Below are 5,475 nucleotides of genomic sequence, written 5' to 3' on the forward strand. Positions count from 1 at the left end.
CTTGTCTGGGTTCCTAAGCTTTGCCTGTATGCGACACTTGCACACGTCTTGGTTTCTATTTACTTTTTTGGACAGCTTAGACATTTACATCTTTCAAATACAAACAGTAAGTAAAGAAATAAATACGAAAAGCTATAAAATGCAAGGCTGTCTTCCATTCTGCAAGCCCAGCTGCTCGGTCCCGGGCCAGTGGCCTGCAGGAATACTGCCTGCCTTGGAGTCTGCTCAAGCTAGCTTCCAGTGTTTGTTTATACAAACACAGACGAATGAGACTTCTGCCATGTGATATACAAAGTGGAGCCTGGGCTGTATTGTTCCGCCTTCAGCTTTTTCTCTTGAAAACACATCTGGGAGAGTCTGCTGTGGCTGTACCCAGGGATGCCACCTCTTCAACTGCCTGTGCTAATGTTATCTTAAGGTCTCACAGGCCTCTGTCAATAGCATTTAACGGGACAGGGATTCTGACGCCCTCTGGCCGGGTCTATTGCTCTGACAAACAAGCAGCCAGGCTAGGGTGTTTGTCAGTGGTAGAGCGCTTGCTGAGTATGACCAGGCCCTGGGTTCCATCCCCAGGGCTGCTAGAAACGAAACACAGTTATCACTGTATGTGCGTTCCTTCCAGTGTGTGCAGGTTCACCATTTGCACATTGGGGCACAATGTACCTTCCACTTTCTAGGAAGTTTCCATAATAGGAAAATCAGCCCCTGTCTATTTCGTGAGCATAAATAGTTTCTAGTTTGACATATATTTTTTTTAACACCACATGATCCTTTATCTGTGATGTGGAAGCATCATTTTTAATCTTCCAGGTTTTGAGGCAGAGTCATACTGTGTAACCTGGACTAGCCTCAAGCTCACTGTGTAACTGAGTCTGGCTTCAGTCTTTTTTTTTTTTTTTTTTTTTTTTTTGGTTTTTCGAGACAGGGTTTCTCTGTGTAGCTTTGCACCTTTTCCTGGAACTCACTTGGTAGCCCAGGCTGGCCTCGAACTCACAGAGATCCACCTGGCTCTGCCTCCCAAGTGCTGGGATTAAAGGCGTGCACCACCACCGCCCTGGCCTCAGTCTTAGTATCCTCTCACATCCACTTCCCAAGTTCTGAGATCACAAGCATGCACCATGACACCTGGTCTCTTCTGTGGTGCTGGGGATCAAACCTAGGGCTTTGTGGATGCTAGGCAAAGCACTCTACAAACTGAGCTACAGTTCTAGCCCCCAGTTTTTAATACTATGTATTAATATAGAAGCTAATCTTAAGAGAGGAATCGAGCTGGGATGCTAGATTGCATGATTCGCTTACCTTCTTGAGATCTCGGGGAAGGGATGTGGGGAAAGCTTTGGGCAGACTGAGGAGGCTTTGGAAGGGACAACATGAACTGTTTCCAGTAAGACAGCCAGGACCTGGTAATGCAGAGACCTCAACTGTGGAACTATTAACGGGGAAACTGAAACCTGTGGGCAGAAGAATTTGACCTCAAGAGTCTGGGCCTGAAGGCTTGAGTCTCAGGCCTTGGCCATGCCACTCCCCCCAAGTGAACAGAGAGAGGAGCAGCCTGACTCCACATGTGACTATAAAAATCAAGGCCGGAGCAGAAGTCCCTCCCCCTCAGAACAGACAGAAGCTGCGGTTTCAACCTCATTCTCAGGGGCAAACTGCTACCTTTACGGCTGTCTGTAAACTCAGGTACCCTTCCTGTCTCTGACAAGCAGGATCCATGCACCACCACCACCACCCTGCCCCCTCAGCCATCAGGTTTCTAACCCTGTAACTCATCGCTTGGAGCCCCCTGGGAAACAGGAATCCCTTTCCTGACTTTCCAGATGGTTCTATGAGACTGCAAGACAACATGATGCCACGGAAGCAAAGGGTCTGCTTGGGGTTCAGCAACAGCTTGGGGGTCCCTGTAGCCAAGCTAGGACCCAAACATGGGCTCCAAATTCCAAGCCAGCACCGGCAGCAGCTTTCCAGAGGTGGCCCGAGAGCCGTCACTGGAGGTAGACAAGTACACTCTATTCTAGGTCAACAGGGAGATTAAGATATATGTGAACAAAGAAAAGAGCTTAGAAAGCTGTGGGTTTAATAAGCAGCCCCACTATCCAGTGCCCAGGCTGTGTGACCCTGGGTTAAGAACTTGGCCTCACTGATCCTCTAATTTTCTAGTGTGTAAAATGAGGCCAAAGAGACCTATTTCACAAGAAGAACTCAAACAGCCCCTTCCAGAATCCTTACTTGTGGGAATCAGGCCCTGCCTTAGGTCTAGTCCTCTAACCAAAGGCCTTGAGCAGGAATGCATCTGTGCATGAGGCTTGGGAGCCCTGACTTTCTCTCCAGAACAGATCGTGTACCCCAGCAGCACCAGGGCATCCCACCACAATGCTCCCTCAAACAGCTACCCCTGCTGACCACGGGCGGGGACCCTGACTCTGGCTTCCTCCAGCTGCCTCCGGCCTGGGTGAGGAATGGGCCAATGAGTCAAGCAAACTGCAGCCCAGACAGATGCCACCACGAGCCTGTGTCTCTGGTGAGCAAGGAAGTCCACAGCAAAACACCAGGGAGTTTGACCCACCTTGTCTGGAGGCCCTCTCTCTCTCTCTGAGATACTGTGTCCAAGCTGCTCGGGAGCTTTACCAGCTCCCATTTGCAGGGCACAGGCTCTGGGATAAACCCCAAGCAGAGCATCTGACTGTCCACCCTCTGTCACTCAAGACTCAAGTTACAGGACTCTTCTCATTTTATGTTTGAGAAGCCGGGGTCCAAGAAAGCTAGGCCCTAAAACATAACCATGCCTTGACTTCAATGGCCACTTCTGAAAGCAGGGGTTCTTTGCAATTGGGAGGAAATGGGTCCCTAGCTCAGTACTCCTGGGACATCATGAGGCCTATACACCTGGAAAGGGGCCTGGGGGGGTCTGTGGATGTGGACCAGTGGGCGGGAGGGTGGAGGGGTCAGGGCGACTAACCTGTGAAGCTGCTGCAGCCACGGACGGCCTCACTGCTGTCTGTGCTCAGGCCTCCAGCGTCTGCAAGGAGAAAAGGAAGTTGGGAGGAGCTGAAAATTGTGGTGTCTCCGTTCGCCTCATCCCCCTCGTCCCCTGGTCGCTCTGGTCTCGCTTCACCCTATGCCCCTGCCTCACTTCTTCTTTCGTGGTAGCAGCCTGCTTCCTCTGTGCTATTGGCCAAACCAAGGTCTCCTTGATCTTACTCTGGGGCCCCTCCTGACTTCCTGGGGATGGCTATACCTCCAAAGAGGTGCCGGGAAGGACAACATGGTACCGTGGATGGTTCAAGATGCTGGCAGCTCTGTACCCTTCGGCAAACTATGGCTCCTCCCCGAGCCTCAGTTTCCCCACTTACAGAAAGGGGGAAATGGCCTTTGACTGACTTGACAGTTCATAGGATTGATCCAGAGACCCAAGGGAGGCTGGGAAATGTTGCCTGGTTCAAGTTCCAGGTACCCCATGGGCTAGGAGAGTTGGAGTAATGTCTTTAAACTGACTGAGCTTCAGTGTTCCTTCTGTAAGATGGAGGTGCTGGTAGAAATCTCTTTGGGTGGGGACATATCCCCAGTAAGACCAGCAAGGGTCACAGAGGCTCAGATGATAGCCTAGCAAGGCTAAAGATCCAGCTCCAGATGGCCCAGGACAGAGCTCAGAAGGTATGGCCAGAGCAGCAGATGAGACAAAGCTGACCAGCCTGCCCTTTAGCCAGGCAGACTCCACAAGCCCACCCTATGACACCAGCCTAGCTCTCTACCAAGCCCCAGAGAGAATGAGAAAGTGATTCAGGGATGGGGAGCACAGATGTTGTCCCTTGCCCAGCCTATCCAAACTCCCTGGGTTCAACCATGACCCAACAACATGCCCTTCTACTCCTGGGGGCCAGAGTGGGGGATGGAAATAGAGACGCAGCCCAAGGGAGAAAGCAGGGAGGTCCCAGCACAGTGTCCCTTCCCTCGGCCCCCCTTCAAGTGTCAGCTCAGCCCAGCTCACAGTGTGTGCCAGGGGCTCAGAGGGAAAGGGGGCACCACCCCAGATGCTATCAGAGCCACAGCTGTGTCTCAACTCCTTGGCCACACTCCCACTGGGTGACTGAGATAAGCATTTGCCCTTTTTGGATGTTGTTGTTTTTTTCCTTGTTATTGTCTTTTGTGGTACTTGGCCTCAACCCCAGGGCCCTGTTCACGCATGGCAAATGTCTGCACACTGAACCACACCCCTAGCTCCCCCGCCCCCATGCTTTATTTAGTTTTCTGTGGCCATTATAACCAGGCATCCACCTTCTGGCCTTTCACATCAGGGTCTCCTGGCTGCCTCCAGGACTGAACTGCCAACTCCTTCCTGCTCCCCAGTGAGCAGCGGCACTGAAGGCCTGGGGAGAGTTCTGGCCCCCAGGCCCCCACAGCCCCTCTGTTTCCTACTTCCCTGTTCTTCCCTCAGCTTGGGATGCTAGTTACCCCTGCGTATAACACCTTAGAACTTATCTTCAGACACTCTCGTGTTCAGGCGCCAGAAATGGCTCCCTATTGCCTTCATGATCTACCCGCCAGCCAGTTCCTACTCCGGACCAGCTCTGTACATGCCAGCCACATTCATGCCCATGTCTGCTCTGCGCCAGCTGTGACACATGTGGACTTACGTAGTCCCCCAACCTCACTCCTGCTCCCCAAACACGTTATGGAGTCTACAGCACGAAAGAGACAAATCGGTGCCTTCCTCAGGTGGGGATGAGGTCACTGCCATCCCTTGACAAGGGTCTCCCCACCTGGAGAATCCAGAAAGGACTGAGAGCTGACTGAACATTAGAACAGGTGAGGAATACCATGAGTGAGTCATTTACACTCCAAATCTCCCCCGCTCTTGATGGCGATCGGCAGCCTCCAAGTAGGGACAAAACGTCTTTAGCTTCTTTCTGATGAGCACAGAAGTTCGGTCCTGCTGCGTGGCCGTTCTGAGCCAGTTCCCCTTCCTAAAGCAACCTGGCAGTAGCCATATTGATGCAGCGCTTGGTGGGGACCTCCAACCAGCATAGCACACCACAGCCCAGGAGTGCTGGGCTCCAGCCATCCTTCTGGAGCAGCTGGGACTACCTCTGTGCTGAGCAGGTTTTAGATTTTCTACCCCAGACTTATGTCTCCCCCCCCTCTTCCATTCTTCACTCTTAAACACAAAAGGCAAGATACCTGAGCTGAGCATGGTGGTGGGCACATTCCTGGAACTCCAGCATTCAGGAGGGCTGCCTAGGAGGCCCTTCAGTTCAAGGCCAGCCTCAGCCACATAGTGAGCACTTGTCTCAAAAAAAAAATCGTATCTTAAATTTTTAACTGTGGTAACATATGTATGTGTCACAAAATTTGTTATGTTATTCATTTATAGGTATTGAGTTCTGCAACATGAAGTACACACACTGTTGCATAACCATCACCATCGTCTGTCTCCAAGCCTTTTTGATTTTCCCAAACACAGCACCCCATTCACCA

The 5,475-nt window shown here is 51.6% G+C and overlaps 1 protein-coding gene across 2 annotated transcripts in view; it reads right to left on the reverse strand.

The window, feature by feature from the left end:
* Positions 1-3,093, reverse strand: part of Adgrg5 (adhesion G protein-coupled receptor G5) — a 20,040-nt gene extending 16,947 nt beyond the window's left edge. Inside the window, exon 1 of one of the 2 annotated variants that reach the window (XM_006985234.4) lies at positions 2,960-3,093. The gene's annotated coding sequence lies outside the window, so the exon portion shown is untranslated. Of the gene's footprint in view, positions 1-1,299; positions 1,382-2,959 lie in introns of those variants that run through there. The other variant, XM_076571653.1, reaches the window with a different exon arrangement.
* Positions 3,094-5,475: the final 2,382 nt, after the last annotated feature.

Source organism: Peromyscus maniculatus, chromosome 5, assembly GCF_049852395.1.
Source record: "Peromyscus maniculatus bairdii isolate BWxNUB_F1_BW_parent chromosome 5, HU_Pman_BW_mat_3.1, whole genome shotgun sequence".
NCBI classification, from domain to species: Eukaryota; Metazoa; Chordata; class Mammalia; order Rodentia; family Cricetidae; genus Peromyscus; species Peromyscus maniculatus.